Here is a 25681-nt window from a genome sequence, read left to right on the forward strand (position 1 = left end):
TATAAATGAGAGAACGATGGATGCAGGGAGAGAGAAAAGGATCGAGAAAAAGAGAGAAAGGAGCAATATGAGAAAAGGCAGTGAGAAGCCAAAGAGAGAGAGAGGGAGGGAGAGATGGAGGGAGGGAGGGAGGGAAGGGGGGGGAGAGAGAGTGAGGGAGAGACAGAGAGAGGGGGAGAGAGAGAGAGAGAGAGAGAGAGAGAGAGAGAGAGAGAGAGAAATGGTTTTAATAGATTAAGGTGAATGTTCTGTTGAGTTTTTCAGGACATATTTCAGCATATAGGCACCTCTATGACAGACATGAAGGTAATAATAGTCAATATTCCATCATTATCAAATGGTCTCATTTTTCCTCATGGAATGGAAACATTTTCGTAAACAGAAACACCAATTTGATTAAATGATGTATCTTGCTTTAAAACACTTACCATTATTGAAGAGCAAATCAACAGGAAGCCAATTAGGACTTTATCCTGGAAATATAGTTGAGATTAGCTTTATTTGTTCATCTATAATTAGTAAATGCTTTATCTTGGGGTTGACAGTTGTGGTGGGTATGGCAAGTTTTATAAGATACCTACTCAGCTTGACTCTGCTAATCTTATGCTGGAGAGTGTCATTCTCTCCCGCTGATACATGGTGTGGCAGAAGCTTGGTTTAAAATATAACTTAAACTCTCTTTCCGTTGGTTTGGAGATTTATTATTGGCTTTCCCTATAAACACGCAGCAGACGACTTGACTGAAATAGCATTTTTAGTGATAGCCTAGTAGAGGGAGTCCTCAAGCCTAAGGATGGGGCTTTGGGAAGCTTGTAAACCTCCCTTTCCTCTACTGGCACCTGGACTATACCCAGGTAGACAGGGAAGTTAATGACCTTTTTCTCAAATGCCCCCACAACTTTCAGCATTTCTTTTTTCCTTCCTCTCTACCTTCTTTATCCACCTTTCCCACAACACAGACACACATAGACACACACACACACACATAGACACACACACACACACATACACACACACACACACACACACACACACACACACACCCCTTGTCCAGAACCCCAGAGACCTCAGGGTATGGTACCCAGCAAGTAAACAAGACTTTTTCTCCTTGGCCACTATAATGTTGAGGCCCTGGGCCTTTTTGCTTAGGGATGACTCCCTAACACAATCTAATTTAATATCTAAAATCTTTGAAAAAATGCCTGCAAGTGTCCTAATGCCATCCCTTTCTCAAGCATTTTGCATTTGATGGAGGTTTTTGGTTCATAAAAATAAAATAATGGGGATGCTGGTGACTTGGAGTGTGATATAGTTTGAATATTTGTCCCCGCCCAAATCTCATGTTGAATTGTAATCCTCATTGCTGGAGATGGGGCCTGGTGAGAGGTTTTTGGATCATGGCAGATCACTAATAGCTTGGTGCTGTCTTTGCGATAGTGAGTGGGTTCTCCAGTGATCTGGTCATTTTAAAGTATATGGCACCTCCCACCTCTACTCTCTCTCTGACTTGTCCCTGCTTTCACCATGTGACATACCTGTTCCTCTATCTTCAGCCATGATTGTAAGCTTCCTGAGTCATCCCGAGAAGCTGAGCAGAGGACAGCACCATAAAGCCTGTAGAACCCTAAGCCAATTAAACCTCTTTTAAGTTACCTAGTCTCAGGTATTTCTTTATAGAAATGCAAGAATGGGCCTAATACAGAGAGCCTGTAGGGAATTTAGTTTGTTTTGTTTACTTTTGGCTTTTCAAATTCCTCTTATATCCAGTCCTCCTTAGGATTTTGTGTATGGTCTCTTTCCTGACATTCCAGTGTTTGACATTTCAAGAGTACCTTGAAACCTGGGCCAAAAAAGAAGCCAGAGTTAGAAAAGTATCATCACTTTTTCAACAAAAGTGCTTTCTTTGCTTTTCGGTAAAGTTTTAGAAGCCCTTCTAGTCAGTAATCTAACTTTAAAATGCAGGAGGGATTCTTAACTAGATAGTTATTGGCTTTCACTATTTAAACTGCATCTTAGTAACCCAACAAAGTCAATCTCATTGTCTGACATTTCCCTATTAACGACACTTCTTTGGGCTAAAGCAGGAGAAGAATTTATGAGGTAATATATTAGCTGGATACTGACTACTAGGTCATTGTCATTGCAAAGTGTGTCAGGGGTAAGGGGACTGGCCCTATCAGCTAGGCTTTATGTCACTCTTTTATGTTACTTTTATTGTTTTTATTTGTAATTGACACATAATAATTGTACATATTTATAGGATACAATGTGATGTTTCAATACATGTATACATTGTATGATGATCAAATCTGAGGAATTAGCATATCCATCACAAAGATCTCATAGAAGTAGAAAATAGAACAGTGGTTACCAGACACTGGGGAGGGTAGGGGAGAGAGGGGGGATGAAGAAAGATTGGTCAAGGGGTACAAAGTTACAATTAGTAAAGAAGAATAGCTTCTGGTATTCTATGAGGCAATTTGAATCCCATTGAATTCTGCCTCCCAGGGCAGAGTGGGGCTCCTAGGCACTGGGCACCATGGGAAGGAAGTGCTAGAAGGAGACTGATTAAAGATCAAAGGAGTATCTAGGGCCTACCGCATCCTGAGGAGAAACCCCAGAAGGAACCTGCACTATATTCTGTTCTTGGCTGATGATTGGGATCACTCTATATTTCACTATAAGATTCCATTTGATTTCTTATTTTATTTATTTATTTTAGAGATAGGGTCTCGCTGTGTTGCCAGGCTGGTCTTGAATTCCTGAGCTCAAGCAATCCTCCCACCTCAGCCTCCCAAAGTACTGGGATTATGGGCATGAGCCACCGCACCTAGCCCAGATTCCATTTGATTTCTCAACCATGACCTACTTTGTTCTGACTTATTCAGACTAATTTTTTAAAAGTGAGCTGGAGAGTTTAGTGAGACAACTACTTTGACCATTTCTGTTTCTTGAATTAGACCTTTTTTTTTTTCCCTCTTTCAAATTGTTTGAAATTATCTGTTTCCCCATACTCAGTGTTTCGTTCCAAATTCCTCTCCTTTGTCTAGAAGGCAGAAACTCCTTTAGGGATTATTTTTCTGAAAGCTAATGTAGTCTAGCTGATTTTTACACAGGGAATGGGAACAGGTGGAAAGGAGTGTTCTTGATATATTAGCCTTGCTATTCAACTTACATCAAATTCTAAAAGTTATTCAGAATGGCTTGCCAATCCATGAGGAATCCTAGCCTCTCCTCTTAATCCTCATTACTCTACCCATCTCTGGAATGAGGACAGTTATTTTACTTATTTGGAGAGAAACAAATGAAGAAGCTATTCAGAAAATAGGCACTGGAGTGCTATAAGTTGTGACATTATAGCTTAATTTCCCAGAATAATTTGGTCTTGTGTTTCAGTCCATATACTGGTAAGTATATTTGTAAGCATTAATTGATATATGGGTGAAGGCTACAAGCTGCAATTTTCTGCAGGTATTATTTCCTAGTCTATTCTTTCTGCAGTATGTCTATTAATGCAGTTGTCTACCTATTAGAGTTGTTTCTTTGTGGATTGGGCCTATGATGAGGAGATAATTTCTATACATAAAGCAGCCTACTGAATTTTGTACTGACTTTACTTTAATCTATGTTTACCCAGACCTCATCATTTTCAGTAACATTGGTGGAAACTGAGGTATTTTAATAGATTCAAAAGTAGACATTGCTATAAAATACCTGTTCTGTACTAGCAAAGACATAGGTCTTTGAGGCAAAAGACCAGGGTTTACCTCCTACTTCTGTCACTTATTAACTTTGTGGTTGGTGAGTTGTTCAATCTTTCTCCAGATGTTTCTTAATCTTCCAAACAGAAACACAGTCATTCATTGCTTAATGATGGGCATGCTTTCTAAAATAATGTGTCATTAGGCAATTTTGACATTGTCTGAACATCATAAAGTATACTTGCACAAACCTAGGTGGTATAGCCTACTACATACCTAGGCTATATAGTATAGCCTATTGCTTCTAGGCTACAAACTGGTACATTATATGATTGTACTGAATACTGCAGGCAATTATAACACAACGGTGAGTATTTGTGTATGGAAACATATAAACATAGAAAAGGTAATACATTGCACTACAGTATGATGGCTACAACCTGACTAGGTAATAGGAACTTTTCAGTTCTATTATAATCTTATGTGACCACCAACATATATGTAGTCTGTCATTATAGGGAATATGAGTGTAGCAACACTTACCTTGCAAAACTACTGGGAAGATTAAATGAACTAACATATAAGAGCTTAACCTACTGACTATCCTGGAACACAGTAGGGCTTCAACCTAGGTTAAATGTTTGCCAGATTAATTAATTCTTTCATGGATCATAGAAAATGAAAGCCAATCAATCTGTTTGATGTTAACAGATCCCAGTCCCCTGGGATATATATCCAGTTTACGCTGACTCAGCCTCAATACAACTGGGTTGTCATTTACTTCACATGGCTGAACCTCATCTCTCTACTTTGTTTACCTCCTTTGAATCATTTATCCTCTCTTACCTTCTTTATGCATTACAGAGTACTTTGGCTTTTTGAAATGGCTATGTATACTGTTTATTGACCTCTCAGAAAGCAAGGTAACTGATTTGTTAGCAAGCATTTGGTGACTACGGTTAATTTTCCTAAGATAGTTTTCTACAGCTTAGGCTAAATAATGTGGTATTAGCCTCCCATCTGAGAGGAACAAACAAATTAAGTGCTAGAGTTAAAACCCCCTTTTATTGGGCTTGTTAGAATACGAGGCAAGTATTCCTGCTCCCCTTTCTCTTGGTCTGCTGTTTGCTGTGTGTCCTTTGTGCTTACCCACTAGCACCTGTGTCTCCTCTGTCAGCATTTGTTGGATGAGGAGTATAGGGTACTCCATTCCAAATTTTCTTTTCTTTTCTTTTTTTTTTTTTGAGACGGAGTCTCGCTGTGTCTCCCAGGCTGGAGTGCAGTGGCGTGATCTCGGCTCACTGCAAGCTCCGCCTCCCGGGTTCACGCCATTCTCCCGCCTCAGCCTCCCAAGTAGCTGAGACTACAGGCGCCCGCCACCACGCCCGGCTAGTTTTTGGTATTTTTTTAGTAGAGACGGGGTTTCACCGTGTTAGCCAGGATAGTCTCGATCTCCTGACCTCGTGATCCACCCGCCTCGGCCTCCCAAAGTGCTGGGATTACAGGCTTGAGCCACCGCGCCCGGCCTCCATTCCAAATTTTCTAAGAACTTTATTTTCACTTTCTTCTTTTGAGTACTGGTTCTATACTTTGGAGCTGAGTGACCTTGGGCCAGTTGCTTGACTTTTGTGCTAAATTTTCCCATCTTCAAGATCTAGGTAATGTTAAGTAGCTGGCAAGGCTGTTGTAAGGATTGTTAAACTGGTTAAAGTACTTAATGGACTGGAAAACACTGTGCAAACATGATATTAGGGGAGCAGACAGTTGAAGAAAAACTTGGAGTCAAAATATGATACACATGTTCTGAGAGTGGCAAGTGTGGCTAAGTTAGAGCTTCCTGTGTTCTTTATCCATTCATCTTCCCAGTTGCCTTCTTTTCTTGCTGTCTCCCCTTTTTCTCACACCTGAGGGTTGTCATCTTTGGGGAATACACAGGCAGGATTGGATAGAGGTAAAGGAGTCATGCTACCTCTCACTACTCTCTGATGTCTCTGGCATGCTTGCCACTTCTAGCCCCCAAACTGTTTTGTTGGCCTCCTCTAAATAAGTCAGTGTCATAATCTCCAGAGCCTGTGAATGTTACCTTACATGACATAAAAGGGCTTTGCAAATGTCATCAAGTTAAGAATCTTTAAAGTGGTGAGAGGATCCTGGATTATCTGAGTGGGCCTAGTGTAACCACAAGGATCCTAGAGGTGCAGGAGGAGTTAGAGACAGAAGGTAATGTTAATACAAAATAGAGAGACATGAAGATGCCACACTGCTGGCTTGGAAGCTAGAAGAAGGCAAAGAATGCAAGGAATGTAGCTCTAGAGGCTAGAAAAGACAAGAAAATAGACTCTCCCTTCGAACCTCCAGAGTGAGAGCAGCTCTGTTGACACTGGGTTTCAGCCTAGTAATACTTATTTCTGACTTTTGGCCTCTAGAATTATAAGCTAATAAATGTTTTTTTTTGTTTTTGTTTTGTTTTGTTTTGTTTTGTTTTTTGTTTGTTTTTTTGAGATGGAGTCTCGCTCTGTCACCCGGGCTGGAGTGCAGTGGCGTGATCTCAGCTCACTGAAATCTCCACCTCCCGGGTTCAAGCAATTCTCCTGCCTCAGCCTCCCAAGTAGCTGAGATTACAGGAATGCACCACCACACCCAGCTAATTTATTTGTATTTTTAGTAGAGACAGGGTTTCACCATATTGGCCAGGCTGGTCTTGAACTCCCAACTTTGTGATTCTTCTGCCTCAGCCTCCCAAAGTGCTGGGATTACAGGTGTGAGCCACCACACCCAGAGAATGTGTATTGTTTTAAGCCACCAAACTTGTCATATTTTGTTACAGCAGTGATAAGAAACTAATTCACGAGGAGTGGTGATTAAATGGTATTTGTAGATTCTAGGAGAGACTATGTTAAATTCTCTCCACATCTTTACCTCTACCTGGCTTGTTAACTACTGCCTAGGACCTAGCACACCTAGAGTGACCAACCATCTCAGTGTACCCTGTCTTGGCAATGAAAGTCCTGCATTCAGCAAAACCTGTTAGTCCCATCACACAGATTGTTGGTCATCCGAGATGAATCCAATTTTCCAGATTTTTCTTAGTCTTAGTTATGAAGCTTCTTTTTTCTAGACCTCTTCTGCTGTTTATGTTCCTACTTTTATTACCCATTTTATTAGTTTGAATTCAGGTACCAACTGAGCTTTACATGGGTGATTTCTGTTTATACTGCCAGCACTAGCCCTGGGCCCCCTCTGTGTCACTTCTCTTTGCCCCATGTTCTGAATGAATGCTGCTGATGCTTCTGTGGTGAGATCCCCTCCAGTCCCCACCCTCACTGGCCTTGGTCTTGCTGTGATCACACAATCTTGTTCTGGATTTGAAAGGCTGCGTTTTGCTTTGGAATGTCTGTAAATTTGTCTGCAAAGTTGTGTCACTCTTGTTTGGGCTGTGAATCAATGGAAGAACATTGAATCACTGCTGTTTGAATGCCACATCCTGAGTCTGGCAGTGTGGGACATGTTGAATTCTCATGAGTGGTATCTCAGTCAAATATTACCCCTCATGCTGAAAGCTTATCACTTTTAAGGGGATCTAATATACAAATATGCAAACATAATCAGGAGGGAAATTATTCACAGAAAACAAGAGATTCTCAACTTTACAAAAGACTTAACCTCATGGTTTACGTAAATAGTAACTCCCCATAGTGGATTTAAAATGATTTAATTTGAAAAAAGAAATTTACAGATTTCAAGGACATTTATGGTGCTAAATGCAGTAAGCCTGCATTAGCTCTATAAATGCTATGACTATCTGAATGTGTGATATTTGAATTCTCTTTATTGAGTTGATGACGTACCTCTGATTTTACAAAGTACTGTGTTCCAAGGAAAAGGAATTTTGTAGCTATCTCATCTATTCTGACATCCCTCTGAGAGGTAAGTTACCAGCCAGTCAGCTATCCACATGGACCCAGTGTTAATTGGTAAGCCTCTATGTCCCTGTTTTTTTCTCTGTGGGTATCCCTTCTCACCCCCTCCTTCCATCAGCAGTAGGGGGCAGTTCATTTTGATTCTCGGATGTATCCCTGCCAGAGGCTTTCAGCAGTTCTATACCAATATTCTTGTGCTCATTCTCAATTCCCCTTATTGCCAGGCTAGCCCCGACCTTTCCCTTCCATTCTCATAATTGGCCAGCTGTCTTATTCTGAGAGCCAGTCTTTACTTTGTATCTTGGCTCTGATTAATGTCTTGTTCCCAGTGCTTAAGACCTTATCTTGGTAGCCTGCCCAATGTCTTCATTCCCCTAAGATTGCCCCAATCTAGATTTTGTCAGCACTTCTGCCACTCCCGCAACAGTGTGAATACTCCTTGAATTCCAGCCCAGTGATTAGGTCCTGCTAGCTGTTCCCAGGTCAGTAGACAGTTAACTTTAGGGGCTATCTAAATATCACTTTTTTTTGGATTTTCTGTTTCCATATAAATAATCTGAGGGCAGAAACTACGTCTCATTTATCTCAATTTTCCTAGCATTATCTTCAAGGCTTTTTATGTACTCAGTGAAGTTTATTCAATAGGTAAGACTCTAAACAAATGAATGGATGAACAAGTGAATTCGTAAATGAAATACCAATCAGGAGACAGCTATTAATTTTGCATTGGGCCCTCTGATTCCAACTGATAACTATTACCTATTGTTCATCCTTTAGGTGTCCTGCTCTGCCTGCCACATTGGATATCCTCCCATCACTTGCAGCTGGGTTTATCCCTTGAAGTCTCTAGCCAAACTTAATATATAGACTTTTTTTTTTTTTTGCCAGGTCTTGACCTTACCCAATGCATCCCTTGTCTTCAAGGGGTCTGTGTTCTATTAGGGGCATTCAAGACAAATGTAAATCAGCACTGAGAGCTGTAACTAAATGGTGAAGAATTTGTGGATTCATTTGAGGATACTATAGCCATGTTACTCCCAAAAGGATTCATTCATTCATTCAAACATATTTTCAGAGCAACTGTTTATTTGTCAGGGTCTCAGAAAAAAGAGGTCATCCTTCTTTTGGGATAATTTTTTGAGGATTTATTTACACAGGGACTAATTAAAAAGGTGTGGGTGGGGTGTAAGGAAGCATAAGGGATAATCAGCAATGAGACATTACTAGCTGTGCAGCTGTTGCCACATAAAGATGAAGGCCCAAAAGATGAGGGGAAGCTGTGTATACCACAACCTGAGGGAAAGAGTGGAGGAGAGGCGTCCTTGTTGAGAGGAGCAGTAATCTTTTATTGAGGAACACAGCTAGCCCAAGATGACCCTGCAGTGAGGGAACAAGGAGAACAAATACTGTAACCTTACTCTTTTTCCTCCCTCCAATTTCCTAGTGGAGCTTCTCTTTAGCTGAGCCAAACTGGCAGCCAGAGGGCAAAAGATCCTTACCATGGCAGACAGCAGGGTAGAGAAACATAAAGAGTGGTGCTGAGATTGGGGGTGGGGGGGCATGTAAAAAGAAGATATCTAATACACCTTGCTATGTGTATAACATTGAGCTAAGTGCTGAAAGCCTTCTAGGAAGGATCAAGTCGTCTTCATCAAGAATATTGACGAATAGGAGAAAAATATCAGTTATGTGACAATAAAGAGAAGAGCCATTATTATTGTCTTAAAGATAATTTTAATTAACTCAAAACAACACACATACATAAATAAGATAATTCAAGACAACTACTTGGCCCACACAATTTCAAGCCTAGTACCCCTTTTATTAGTTTAGGGATCTTCTTGTGCTCAGATTTCTTCTCTGAATCTCCCTTGAGGACCAAATGTGAATAAAGGTTTTGATTTTGCCTCCTTGTCTAACATTCAGAAATTGCTAGAGATGCATCCAGCCAGCAATTTCCTACCTTGACTTTGCTCCTTGAAAGATGCTGATTGGTAGGCACCAGTCTCTCTTGCGTTGCATGACCTCTGGGATATAACCCTAGCCTGTGTGGACCCCTAATACTAATATGCTCATTAGTTCCCTTAGGATATTTGGTTCATTCATTCTTCTTTTTGCTTACTATAGGTTGAGCTATAGGGAGGCAATTAGAGATGAACAACAATAGTAATGGGAACACTGGGCCCATTGGAATAAAATCACTAGAGTAGTTATAATAGAAACTTCTATTATTGCCCTGAGGTTTGCAAGAAGGATGGAGGCTGCTATAAGGACTGTAGTCAGAGTGAACCAGCAACAAAGTAGTCATCAGGCCCTGGTAAAACAAACTACTCATTGGATTAACAGATAACATAATGTTTGAAGTTGGCTGGTTCTACAATAAGAAGTTGTGGGGACTGTGCAAACTGGAGAGCACCAATGCAATTTAAGAGCATTCACATACATAATTCAGAATAATATCATGCAGGCCAAACAAAACATGTCTGGACTTCAGGTTCTCATTTTGTGACTTCTGAATTCTGTGTGACTAATAACTGTGAAATTGATTAGGGGCCAAGATCGGGAATAGGGAAAATGTGGTAAGATGACTATATGGTACTGTGGATAGCTGAAAGGTGAGAAAGGATTCTTAATGCTCAGTTGAAGGAAAACTCAGGAAAAAATTCTCAGAGAAGATGCCTGGCATGTTGTCAGGGTACTCTGATGCTACCTTAGGGCCAGTCTCTAGCACCTTCTTTACTGATAGGTTTCTGGGAACAGTTTACAAAAGAACAATATATCCTTTCCTCATTGAAACTTACACAGGAGAGATTTAGGGGATCAGACCTAACAAGCAGGAGATCGCTTAAGCTATTTTCATAACTATAATTTTAAAAATTTATATAACTTCTTAGAGAACATACTTTGTGAGTTAGGAATTATATTACTTTAAAATTCAGTGAAATATTTATTTTTCTAAGCTGCCTTGATGTTAGTAAATCATAAGATTAGCATTAATTTGGCAGTAATATATTAAACCCTCCCATTCTCTGGTTAATTCTGTTAGACCAAATTTTCTAACTACTTCTTTAATATGCTCTATTTGATGACCAATTGTATGTGTACCCACCTACTTCCACACCCAAAATACATTTGTTAAATCGTTTCTATTTTGAAAGCCCTTGGAAGTGTTTTGGGGTTGCAGTGGTTTAAGGAATATGAATATGGAAGAACCAGGATAGGATTGTCAGAACTTGGAATTGGCCCTGGCTGGGAGACACTTAGACACTAAATACAGCCAAATAGAGGAGTCTGGCAGATACCATAAATCCATGCAGAAATGGAATCCAGTCCAAAAAGGTCAACTTAAGCCATGGGGTAACAGGGATGGTTTACAGTCTAGGGAGTCTAACAGTACCAGTGGTTAGATATAGCCAGGAGGGTTGGTGATTACCAACCCTAAGACAAAGGCTGATGGTATTTAACTATTTCAAAGCATATGCGAATACACGGAGCTATTCTGGTGGTAAAAGCAGGTGGTCAAAGACTTAGATATCAAAGGCAGAGATATTAGGATCATTGGGTAATTCTCATACCTGGTTTTCTACCATGTATCTTAGTTAATACCTTCGACAGCCCAGAGTGAAAGCCTGACTCTCAAATAGCCTATTTACACTATAAGACAATTATTCCAAAATGCGCCTGGGACAGCTTTATACGCAGACATAAATTGGCTAATGCTGACGTCTTCCCAGAAATGAAGGAATCTTACCAAATTTAGACAGTGACGTTGAGAGACTTTTATAGGCATTTCGAAACATAACTCTTAGGAATTACCCACTTGTCATGGCTTTTTGCCATTGGTTCTGAAGGAATGTCATGCATCAAAAACTGTATATTTTAATAGTTTTCTGAGGCAATAGGAATAAACTTATGTATTAAGGAGTCCAAATGACATACTCAAGCTTTATTTTTCCACCAAATTAAACTGTTTTAATTATTTTTACTTAGTTCAATCACACAGATTTCATTTGTTCACTTATTTTGTACGAGTATAAACGAAAGGAAAAAGTACCCTAACATTGATTGAATATTTACAAAGTGTGAGGCATTGTACTGTTTACCTACATTATTGCCTCAACAACCTAGTTAGATAGGAATTATTATCTTTATTTTAGAAATAAGGCAACTGAAGGTAAGAGGGGCTGAGTAGCTTGCCTAAAGTCACACAACTGGAAAATGGCACAGCCAAGATTGGAACTTCCATGTATTTGTTTCCAAAGTCCACATTCTTTTCACCATAAACTGTGTTCTTGAGAAGATTTTGTTATATTAAGGCAATTTGAATCAAACTCAATAATAGAAGCATAACTCACTTTGTAAGAGGGCACTATACATGCAGTAGATACATGATAAATGTTTGTCAAATTAGTAAATAGCTGAATATTTGAAAATACAGTAGTTTAACAGTAACTCTCACATATGAATTCTTTTGTATAGAACGATGAGTAAAATAAAACCTTTCTCAATTTTAGTGTGAGATTTAACCTCTTGGATTTTAATTACTGCATTTTTCATTACCCGATGGTGCTTCTGCATTTTAATAATCATCAGCTTTCAGTAACTAATACCAGTGTGTATCAGTAATAAGCTTTGCTTTATGAATGAATTAATGAAAGTATCAGCTATCTTTTCCCCAAAGGAGATGTTAATGACATTTCCTGAAACACAATGAGGCTAGTGAGTCCTCGAAATGTGAAAATTTAAATCTGTAATTTTAATCCGTAGACTGCATTTTATTTCATGCTGGGTTGGTGGGGAACTCCAATATTACTTTTTTATGATTTTCTTAGTTTTTTTCTTTTGAATCCCAAGATTCAAGTAACGCTTTGAAAAATATGAGAAGCAAAATGCCACATTTACAATTGTTTTTGAAAGGCTTAACCTTTATTAAAGTAACTGGGTAAATACAATTCAAAAGGGTTTACTTCTCTTGTAAATTAAATGGTATGTTTGTAGACTGAAAGGTCAATTTTTCAGCAGAGTCTGGATTTCAAAAACTATCACTTTTGCCACGATAAATCAAGAAAGCTAATTTGTTTTACATGTATGATACACAAGCCATAATGCTGTTCATCTGATTTCAAGCTCAGTTACTTGTGACAAGAGAGCACTTTTATGATGAAGTGTAAATGCTGGCTTCTGAAGACAGATGTAAAACAACTTTGGACTGAAATATTTAGTTTCTTACACTCGAATAACTGATTTCATATTTTGATATATGTAAGCCAATCGTGCTCTACATGTCACTTTTGGTCTTTTCTGTCATTTTGTACCTTGCTACAGAAAATATTATTTTTCCTCTTTTCATTAAAAAGAAAAATCACTTTTTCCTTTTCATTATCCAAAAAATTCTTTAAAAATCAAATGCCAGTTTAAAACCTCTCTCTCTCACATGGACATACACACACAGACACACACACACACGCAGTGAGAAGATGCCTCCTGCTAGCTTTGGTTGCAGGTATTTGTTTTTGGCTCCGGACTCAGTTTTGAAATCCAGTTACTTAAGAAATCCATGAGGGAAATCATGCTTTGAGACCACTAGCTTTGAGAAGAACCTTCCCAAAGCAAGTTTAATTGAGAGGTAAAGTCTTAGGCTTGATTCATTTCTGGATTTTAAAGGTTTTTGTTGGTTTCATACAGATAAACAGGTAGCCGTCTATAAAATGATTGAACTACATGAATGATAAGGACAAATACTAAATGTTAAGTAAATGCTAAATAGAAATAATTGTAAACACTTGTTCCAACAAGGATATTTGAGCAACTTTTACTCTTAATATGCTTTATTTTTTGTCATTGTAGGAGTTCAGCTTAGCTCAACACGTTAATTAAGCACTTATGTGATAGGTTTGGTGTTTAGGACTGGCAATTCAAAGAAAATAAGAAGATACCAGCTGTCTCTTCTGTTTTCTTTCTTCTCAATTCAGTTTTCTTGACCGCAGAAGCTTGCTATTTATTTATTTATTTATTTATTTATTTATTTATTTATTTATTTGTGTTAGCAAAACGTATGAAAACTTCCATTCTAGAATCTTAGGTTGGGTAATTACTGGCATTTTTTTTTTTCAACTGTTGATGCTCTCAGGCTTGCCTTGAGGACAGATAAGTTTGTGGCACACTCTTATCCTAGCACTAGTCAGAGGTGCAACAAATCATTTTACCTCTCTGAACTTAGATTAACAGTATTTTTTTGTTATAGTTTTTACTTTGTTATAGTTTTTACTTTGCCTTATTGGCCCAAAATATTTAGCTCAGTCTTCTCATAATTTAACCTTGCAACAAACATATTTATTGCAACAGCATTACTATTTTACAAAAGCACTCTGCTAGCCCCTGTGGGCAATACAACAATGAGTAAGTTCCAGTCCTTTCCTCCAGGCTCTCCCAGTCTTGGCTGGGGAGAAGATAATTATGCAAGTAAGTATAATAAGGCAGGATATAAGAAATGTCATAACAGGAATGAACAAAATGCTATGGCAGTTTAAAGGAGGGAGAGATCCCATGTAACTGGATACATCTGAAAATGTTCCTGGGGGTTGTGGCATTTGAGATGGGCTTTGGAGAATGGTATGATTTGATAAGCAAAGATGCACAGGAGGCCTGTCTAAGCAAGAGGAGTCAGAGAAAAAACCTGGCATGGAAACGCACAAGGAATGTTTTTCTGCAATGCAGGATTCCTGTAGGGAACGGTGGGAGATGAAGCTGGAAAGAGAATTTGGAATCATATTGAATAGGGCTTTGCATGCCAAGCTGAGGAATTTGTAGTTAAATCTGTAGGCAGTGTAGGAATGACATTAAAAATTTTAAAAACATTTATTTACTTAATAGAGAGTGACATGCTCAAATAATTTTTTGCAGGGAAAATGATCTAACAGTTGATGTAGGCTGAACTGAAAGGAGAAAGCCAGTTCAAAATAACCACTAAAACCTTCCCCTCCGATGCAGTAGAAATGCAGACTAATTGTAGAAACTCCGGAAAATAAGGAGAAGCACAAAGAAACAAACATACAATTTCATCATCTAGCCTTCTGCATTATTTACATTTTAATGTATCTGCTGCACTCATTTTTATTCTTCTATGTATGCATGATATTGTATATAATCTGCTTGTTCTGCCTCCTAATATACTGGGAACAATTATCCAGGCCATTCAATGGGTGCAAAACTCTGTTTTAAAAAGGTAAATTGTGTTAGTTTTGAGAACAAACAGTAGGTTTACAATGCCATCAAGTAGAGGTCTTGCTAAGCTTGCTTTAAAAAATACAAGAATTACTTGTAATTATAATGCCAATTATTTGATTATAGTTAGTGCTTCTATAGTGTATAATTTTTATAAGTAGGTTCAACATGCTACTCTATCATATTTCTTCCATTGTTAGCTCACCAGTATTTAAAAAATATTAGTATAATATTAATCCATAACTTTGTTTCGATCCAGATTTTCAAGAATTTCATGTTAGTGTGTTCCAAATTGATACTGATTATTTTTAGCATCAGCAAGTTTATTTAGGAAGATAATTTTTCACTTCTTCTTGTGTGTGTATTTTTTTTCTTTTTACTGGCCACTGCATTAACCTTTTCCTGCTCAGTTTCTCTCTATTGTTAATGCTTCAGTTATTTGAAGGGACTATTATGATATGCCAGCGGGATTTTAAAGCACCTGAGATGGCACAAATTAAACAGAAATTGTACTTATTTATCAGAAAAACGTAGCTGTTAAGAGGTCCTGGAGACTTCAATATTATAGATACACTGTTTTTTAAATAAGATTTGTTTCCCAGTGTTTTGTTATTTAAATAAAGGATTACAAAAAATCACTTCACCACCTCTCTTTTGCTTATTAATCCCTTAAATTCAGCTTCAGTGCCCCCCACCTTATGGTTCATGATACTGCTTTAGTTGTATAAATTGATGTCCTATCTGTCATGGACTTTCGACTAATGTGAAGTTTTAGTGCTGCTTTCTCAGCTTAGCTTGTCGGCAGCTATCCCTGGACCCCCATCTGCTTTATAGCCCCGTGTTTCATAAGCAGAATGTGGCTCCACCAGGCTTGTGTGGATGATACTATAAACTCTGTTGTAATGGCTCATAGGATTAGATAGGTGCTATTATATATCTAGCCTGGAGTGCTAATGTTTAAAATTAGGCATGGAATTTGTAAACTGTAATGAAATGGAAAGAAATGACTTTCAGATGTATTTTGGCCCTGTGCTATGTTATCACAACTGTAAAGTATCAGAGAACCTTATCCTTCTTCCCCTGATGATTAAATGCTGTACTCTTCCTTAACTAGACTATGGAATAGTGTGTGTAAATCTCAGTGTCTCTTAAGCATTATTAATGCCATAAAGCTGGGATGCTCTAATTACCGATATTTCTCCCTTCTTGAATTATTTGCTCTTTCTGGGCTGTCTCTGTGACATTAGTACATTAGTGGCTGACCCAATCTCAGACCTTCAGACTTTTCCCCTTCATAGAGTATGTTTTTATTTAAAGAGGTGGTAAGAATGCATTTAGAACATTTCTCTTAAATGAAAAGGTTGATGAAATGAAGCCATTTCTGTTCAAAAGGTCTCTGAAAGAGAAGTCTGTAAATCATTATGCAGGATAACATGTTACACAGGATTTAAAGGAAGCACAACATACCTGAACATGAAAATACATACAGATGGAAAGCATATAAATTACTGATTGATTTACTATGTCACAAATTTTAATTTTGCAAAGGGACTCCCTACGAGATTTTTAAAATGGGGAGCACTTCTTAAGGCATGTAAGTTTTTAATGACAGATTGTTGCTTATTTGGCCACCACTGGGGACACAAGTTAAGAGAAAGTTAAAGTGTAGGAATTACTGCCTGTGGAAGATTTACCAATACAAGTCACCTTGTTTCTGAATTTAGACTATAAGCCAATGAGGAAAACAGAAGGTTGTTAAATTTTTCTTTCTTGAGCACTTACTATGTTCTACACATTTTATACATATGATTTTATCTAATTATTAGATTAACTCTGTGAACTATATGATAGCTTCACAGATGAACAGAGCAAAGATTGCTCAGAGTTGCACAGCAGGTGATGACACTGATTAAAATGCATTTTTCTTCAAGGATTGTACTCTGTATACATTATAAATGAATGGGATTGATTTAGGAAATTTCCATGTATGTGCATTTTTTTTCCAGACTCAGAACCAATATATTCAATAAGGGACACATGCACGAATAAATCTGATTTTAAATCTTTGAAACTTCATTCAGTAAATGGCCCAAGATTCTTTCCCCTGCTGTTCATTCAGTATGGTCTCCAAGAACTTTCTTTAATAGAAAGGTACATCTGCTGTGACAGTGATAAAAAAAATTCCAATGCCAAACAGAGAAGATTTCTAAATTTGTTTCTGCTTGGGATGATTTGTGTAGGAGTTCCCTTTCATTAGGGTGACTGATTGATATCATGCATAAATTCAAGTTTTGCAGTTTCTTGACAAGTCCAGTTAAAATGCATTTATTAAGACAGTGTGGTGTGGTAAAAGGAACATGGATATTGGAGTCAAACAAGATTAGGATATAATTCCTCTTTTCCCAGTCATTGGCTGTAAAACCTTGGTGAAATCACTTAACCTCTCTGAGCTCCAGTTTCTTCATCTGTTCATCATTTTTTATTAGAAGAATTAAGTTTCCTTAGGTGGAATCACTTCACCTCCACTTTCATTCCTAATAATTGGAGAGTTTCAGTCAATCATACCCCCAATAACATGAATGGGCTCTGTAATGGATACATAATTTGGTTAATGAGATTCATCCCTGATAATTTTAGGGAAGAGGTACTGTTTTTACCTGGATGTGAAACTGAGGCATTTGAGTCCGGAGCTGCTGATTTTATGATCACAAGAAGTAAGATTGTCTCAGAATAAAACAAATTCAAGCCAAGAGACTCAGAGAATCATCCTGGTGACACCATCTGAGTCCCTGCATGAAGCTGTCCCTGAGGTTAGCAAAAGCTACTCTTGAGGTTTTCATTTATATAAATCAACAAATCCCTCATCCCCTTCAAAATATTGTTTTAAAAGACTAGCTTGTGATGAATGCTTTCTCCATCAAAATCTAGATAGTTCTAATTTTTATAAGGCCTTATAAGGTTGTGTCTGTAAGAATTAAGTAAAGTATTGTTTGAAAATTGCTTCATACAGAACCTAAGGTATAAGAGTCTAGGAAGGTTATCTTTTCTCTTCCTTCAATAGTGTCCCTAGGATATGGGCCCAACAGGAACTACTATTAATTCCAATGATATCATTTGGTGTCTCTGTGTGACTTAGCAGACCTTCGTATAGGGAGAGATGAGAGTTATTTAGCAGTGGTCGACAGCTGAGCGGTACTACTTTCTCTCCCTGATCTTTTCACACAGACCATAGACCATCTCAAAGATTTCTTACCAATGCCTAAGCCCTAAAGTGGACCTTTATTTGTCTTTATACAGAAGTTTTTTAAACAAAGGTCTACTTTAAATCCTGGGCATTGATGGGGCACCTAATGGCTTATATGTGCCAGAATCAGAAAGAAGTATTCGTGATCACTACAGGTGAGCTTCTGTAATCACAGTCTTGGCTTCATCTATTCCTTATTCATTTCTAATTTTCCATGCTTTTAAAATAAAACTTTATTAACTTGTGGACACTTGCTCATAAGTTAATTTGACTGGTATGACTTGTGAAAGCAAATCATGTCACTTCTCTTTTAAAACACTTTAGTTCCCATTACCGTCACAAAATCTAAACATCTTACTATTGCATATAAAGCCCTTAATGAATTGGCTTCTGTCTACTTGTCAAGCTTCATAGACTGCCGTTTTCTAATATAAACCACATGCTCCAGCCAGGCCAACCACTGGCAATTCCTTAAGTATCCCTGGCTTTCAGACAAGCTATTTATGCTGCCTAAAATGACCTTTCCTCACCTTTTGCATCCTGCTAACTCTCACTTGCCAATTAAAACTCAACTTAGGCCACTTTTCTCTTTGGAAGTCTTAATGGTACCCTTTCCTCACATCTAATTTAAATGCAGTCTGTACTTACCATTATTAGTCTACAGCACCATCATGCCGGATTTACTTCTCTATCCTCTTCTTTGGAATGTGGACTCATTTGAGGGCAAGGACCACATCGTATTCATTTGTGTTCCTAACACATAGCGCAGTACCTAGAAAAGAGTAAGTGTCCAGTACATGTTTGATATTGCAACATCACTCAACTCACAGTAACTAGTGGAACTCTTTGTGCTGTAAGCACTCATGAATAGAAGTATTGTTCTGCATTAATGTAAAAGTGAAGGACTACTTTATAGTAAGAAAAAGGACAATATTTTCGATGAAATTGAAAAAATCTGAGTTGAGATCCTGCATTGTTTCACAATGGTATTGTAATTTGATGATGGTGGTTACCAGTAAAGGTATAGTCAGATTAATCATACAAAATAATAGAAAACCAAGAAAGCAGTTCGATATTATGTACAAATTTAATACTTCTTAAAGTATGCTTTAAGAATGCTTATTCAGCAAATGATATTGGGACAATTGACTAACCACCAAGGAAACAAAACAAAATAAAAACAAGCCTTTCATAGTATCACCAAGGAGTTGCAGATGGATTAAAAATCTAAATGTAAAAATTAAATAGTAGCATTTGAAAGATAGTATAATTGAGATTAAGAATGCCTGAATTCAAACTCTGACTCTATCATATACTAGCTATGTGACGTTGGCCAAGTCGTCTAATCATTTCGTGCCTTAAATTCCTCATCTATAAAACGAGAATGATAAAAGTACTTAACTTGTAGGGTTATTGTGAAAATTAAGTTTTAGGGTTATTGTAAAGATGTACAGCAGTTAAAAGAGTGGCACATAGAAAGCACTATATAAATGTTGTATATTATTGTTTCTAGACTTGAAAAAGGATGGATTAATACATTTGATTACCTAGATAATAACTTTTCCTCACTCAATACTTATCTTAGTTCACTCTGCTATAACAAAATACCATAAACTGGGTGGATTTTCAGTAACAGAAATTTATTTCTCACAGTCTGAAGGCTGGGAAGTCCAAAGGTCCAGGATCAAGGCATCACCACATTTGATGTCTGGTGAGGGCCAGCCTTCTGGTTCATAGTCAGTGTCACCTTGTTGTGTTCTTACATGACAAAAGGGGTAAGGGTCTCTCTGGGGCTTTATTTGTAAGGGTACTAATCCCATTTAAGAAAATGAGGCCCTCATGATCTAATCACATCCCAAAGGCCCTGCTTCCTAATACCATCCTCTTTGGGGTTAGGATTTTAACATAAAGTATTCATCACAATAATATATATATATATTTAATTTGTTTGTTTATTTGTTTGTTTATATGTTCAGTACCTCCCTAGACTCCCTCTGGCACCCTCTAACTTCCACGAGATAAGGAACCATACTTATTTATTAACCATTTTTTTTAGCCATTGTCAGGCAAAGTATCTGGTTTATAATAGGCCCTTTATACATTTTTCTGAATTATTGAATTTAATGTGGTAAGATCTTGATTGATGAGTATGCTCAAGGTTATGTGCAGGAGTCTGGCTGGTCATGTGTTTTTCTAGGGAACTTTCCTGGAGAGGCAGTATATTGTGGTAAAGAATCAAGATGCTATAGTTAGATATCTTGAGTTCAAAGCTGGATTTTACCCTTTGCCAGATGTATAGCCTTTAAGCAGATCACATCATCTCACTCTCCTTTAGTTTTCTCATGTATAAATTGGAGCTAAAATTAATGATTTATATCCAGCTGTGGGGATGGTTATGGAGTAAGGGAAGGAAAAATGTGTAAGAGGTAAGGCTAATGTCTCTTCAACTAAGAAAATATGCTGGAGCTTATTTTATTTTTAAACTAAATCCTGCATTTCTGTTTGTTTTATTCTGAATGGTATCGCACTGGTGATTAAATGACAGAGTGAATGACCAAATGAATAAATGAACAAAAATATTTTGATATCTGGTAGAACATCATTTGATATCTGGTAGAGCCAAAAAAGAAATTGGCTGTTTTGCTTATTTATTCTTTCAGGTTTTTTTTTTTTTTTAAATTATACTTTAAGTTCTAGGGTACATGTGGATAACGTGCAGGTTTGTTACATATGTATACTTGTGCCATGTTGGCGTGCTGCACCCATCAACTTGTCAGCACCCATCAACTCATCATTTACATCAGGTATAACTCCCAATGCAATCCCTCCCCCCTCCCCCCTCCCCGTGATAGGACATTATAATCATTTTGTCACATGTTCCCAAAAGAATTGTATTGAACATTTTTATTGAAACTTCCTTCCATTTATAGACTTAATTTTGGAAGGAATTGACATCTGTATACTCTTGAGTCTTTCCATTTAAAAGCACGGTTTACATCTCCATTTAATGCAATATTTTAAGCACCTTCATAGTTTAAATAATCTTTAAAAACATTCATCCTGCATATTTTACAAAGTTTATTGCTATTGTTGATCATATATTTTTAGTAGTTTCTAACCGATCAGTGTTTGTATATAAGGAAGATATATATTTTAATTAATTATTTTATAACTGGCTGTCTTTATTATTAGTTCTAATACATTTTAAGCTTATTTTCCATGTAAGCAGTGATACTTATAATATATATAACTTTTGTCTTTTCCAATATTCTTTTCTATCTCATTGTAAAATGTAGAATTTCTGGAAAAATATTAAATATTAAATAATAGTCATGATATTATCCATCTGACCTTAGTCCTTATTGTTATGGTAAAACTGCTAGGATTTTTATGATTAAGTATGATATTTTTATGATGTTAAGATAATATATGCATAGTCCTTATTTACTAAGAATTGCTTTTATTTAGGAAGGAATGTTGAATTTTTATCAAATGATTTTTTCCCTTTAGACTTATTGATGGGATAAAAATGCATTTATCACACAAATAATATGACACATTATTGATATAAAGTATATAGATTTTAAGCCATCTGTGAATTATTGGGTAAAAGCAGATTGATAATAATTACCATTCTTTTCTAACATACTTTTCAATTAAAGTAGTATTTTTATTTAGTAATTTTGCTTAAATGAGTTCGATCTGTTGGTCTTCTTTCCTTGTGCTTTCATTTGACAATCATTTATTGAATGTGTACCATATTTCAGGCACTATTCTAGGCATGGATGCTCTATTTATTACTTTATAAGCCACAGACTTCTTATGTGTGTTACATGAATGTAAAAACACCACATAGTGTTGGGATTATGATAACTTCATAAAGTGTATTAGGACATTTTATATCCTTTGCAATCATCTGTAACAACTTATATAGGATAGCAATTATCTATTTTCTGAATGTCTGAAATAACATACCTGTAACATCACCACGTTTTTTTAAAATTTAACTTTTATTTTAAATTCAGGGGATGTGTAGGTTTGTTACATAGGTAAACTTGGGTCATGAGAGTTGATTGGTCAGATTATTTCATCACCCAAGTATTAAGCCTAGTATCCATTAGTTATTTTTCCTCATCCTCTCCTTCCTCCCACCCTCCACCTTCCCATAGGTGCCAGTGTGTGTTGGTCCCCTCCATGTGTCCGTGTGTTCTCACCAGTTAGCTCCCACTTATAAGTGAGAACATGTGGTATTTGGTTTTCTCTTCCTGTGTTAGTTTGCTAAGGATAATGGACTCCAGCTCCATCTATGTCCCTGCAAAGGACGTGATCTCATTTTTTTTTATAGCTGCATAGTATTCCATAGTGTATATGTATCACATTTTCTTTATCCAATCTGTCATTGATAGGCACTTAGGTTGATTCCATGTCTTTGCTATTGTGAATAGTGCCACAATGAACATTCATGTGCATGCATCTTTATGGTAGAATGATTTATATTTTTCTGAGTATATACCCAGTAATGGGATTGCTGGGTCAAATGGTAGTTCTGCTTTTAGGTCTTGGAAGAATCGCCATACTGCTTTCCACAATGGTTGGACTAATTTACACTCCCACCAACAATGTATAAGCACTCCTTTTTTTTCTGCAACCTCGCCAGTATCTGTTATTTTTTTACTTTTTACTAATAGCCATTCTGACTGGTGTGAGATGGTATCTCATTATGGTTTTCATTTGCATTTCTCTAATGATCAGTGATGTTGAGCTTTTTTTTTCACATGCTTGTTGGCCACACGTATGTTTTCTTTTGAAAAGTGTCTTTTCATGTCTTTTGCCCTCTTTTTAATGTGTTTATTTATTTTTTCTTGTACATTTGTTTATGTGCCTTTTAGATGCTGGATATTAGACCTTTGTCAGATGGGTAGATTGCAAACATTTTCTCCCATTCTGTAGGTTGTCTGTTCACTCTGTTGACAATTTCCTTTGCTGTGCAGAAGCTCTTTAGTTTAATTAGATTCCATTTGTCAATTTTTGCTTTTGTTGGGATTGCTTTTGGCATCTTCGTCATGAAATCTTTGCCCATTCCTATGTTTAGAATCATATTGCCTAGGCTGTCTTCCAGGGTTTTTATAGTTTTTAATTTTAGATTTAAGTCTTTAATCCATCTTAAGATAATTTTTGTATATGGTGTAAGGAAGGGGTCCAGTTTCAATCTTCTGCATATGGCTAGCTAGTTATTCCAGTACCATTTATTGAATAGGGAATCTTTCCCCCATTGCTTGTTTTTGTCAGGATTGTTGAAGATCAGATAGTTGTAGATATGTGGTCTTATTTCTGGGCTCTCCATTCTGTTCCATTGGTTTATGTGTCTGTTTTTGTACCAGTACCATGCTATTTTGGTAACTGTAGCCCTGTAGTATAGTTTGAAGTCAGATAGCATGATGCCTCCAGCTTTGTTCTTTTTGCTTAGGATTGCCTTGCCTATTTGGGCTCTCTTTTCGTTCCATATGAATTCTAAAATAGTGTTTGCTATATCTGTGAAGAATGTCAGTGGTAGTTGAATAAGAATAGCATTGAAACTATAAACTGTTTTGAGCAGTATGGCGATTTTTAACAATATCGATTTTTCCTATCCATGAGCATGGAATGTTTTTCTATTTGTGTCATCTCTGATTTCTTTGGGCAGAATTTTGTAGTTCTCCTTATAGAGAGTTTTCACATCCCTTGGTAGCTGTATTCCTGTGTATTTTATTTTTTGTGAGAATTGTGAGTGGGATTGCATTCCTGATTTGGCTCTAGGCTTGACTGTTGTTGGTTTACAGGAATGTTGGTGATTTTGCCCATTGATTTTGTATGCTGAGACTTTTCTGAAGTTGTTTACCAGCTTAAGTAGCTTTTGGACTGAGACTATGGGATTTCCTAGATATAGCATCACGTCATCTGCAAACAGGGATAGTTTAACTTCCTCTCTTCCTATTTGAATGCCCTTTATTTCTTTCTCCTGCCTGTTTGTCCTGACCAAAACTTCCAATACTATGTTGAATAGGAGTGGTGAGAGAAGGCATCCTTGTCTTGTGCTAGTTTTCACAGGGAATGCTTCCAGCTTTTGCCCATTGAGTATGATGTTGGCTGTAGTTTGGTCAGAGATAGCTCTTTATTCTGAGGTATGTTCCTTCAGTACCTAGTTTAATGAGAGTTTTTAAGATGAAGGGATGTTGAATTTTATCAAAGGCCTTTTCTGCATCTATTGAGATAATCATGTGGTTTTTCTCTTTAGTTCTATTTATATGATGTATCACATTTATTGATATGTATATGTTGAACCAACTTGCATCCAGGGATGAAGCCTAGTTGATTGTGGAAATCACTAACTTTTAAAAAGTAAGTGTTTAATACTTCAAAAATGTTTTTTCTCCATTTTTTTGCTGCAATTTTTTTTGAGGTTATCATATAAAAATTTGGTAGTTCATACTTTACTTGAAAATCAGCTATATTTTGAACATTATTATTATAATGCAGATCCCTCCTTATGGAAGGTAACATCAGAAGTGGGGAAGAACAATTTTTTTCCCAATTAGTTGGTTAATATTTTCCTTGTTTTTAAGGTTTTGTTTATATATATTTATATTTCCTGCAAACATTTTAAAATTAGGAAAATAAAAAGACTTTATTTTAAAACTTTAAATTATGACTCAAAATCATGTTGAAAAGATCGGATATTTTATTCATTCAAATAGATGATAAACTTTGAGGATACTGGCTAGCAAGATAACTTTAAATATAGCAGCAATTAGATTTATCTGAGCAAAAAAAAAAAAAAAAAGAAAAACAAACACACACACACACACACACACAGAAGAATATTCTGTGAAGATTATGCCATGCATTCTGGTTTGATAAATAGAAACCCTGAACACTTGACATTTATTATGATTTTTTTTCAAGGAAAACCAGACCAAATAAAATGCCTTTGAGCATAGCAGCTTAAGATAAAACATGTAATTTTTATTATGACCTAGAAAGACTGTCATGGCAAACCAATGTCTTTAAGTCCCAAGAAGGCCAACAAGGACAAACAATATGTGAGGACTGGACTGGTGTGCTTTTGTTGCATACAGTCATCTTATAGATTCAAGTATTCAGTTTGGATAATTACGTGTTGGATCATGGAACAAGTAGAGGAGATTTAAGACATGGGGAAATGTTTCCAGCTGCATGTTTTCCCCATGTCAGCAAACTATCGCAAGAATAGAAAACCAAACACTGCATGTTCTCACTTATAGGTGGGAATTGAATAATGAGAACACTTGGACACAGAAAGGGGAACATCACACACTGGGGCCTGTCATGGGGTGGAGGGAGCGGGGAGGGATAGCATTAGGGGATATACCTAATGTAAATGATGAGTTGATGGGTGCAGCACACCAACATGGCACATGTATACATATGTAACAAACCTGCACGTTGTGCACATGTACCCTAGAACATAAAGTATAATAATTAAAAAAAAAAAAGACGGGGAAATGTAATGAAGTTTGCATATATTTTTTCATTTAAATTACACACCCTACATCAAGTTTATTTAAAAAAAAAAC

The sequence above is a fragment of the Macaca nemestrina genome, chromosome X (assembly GCF_043159975.1).
Source record: "Macaca nemestrina isolate mMacNem1 chromosome X, mMacNem.hap1, whole genome shotgun sequence".
NCBI classification, from domain to species: Eukaryota; Metazoa; Chordata; class Mammalia; order Primates; family Cercopithecidae; genus Macaca; species Macaca nemestrina.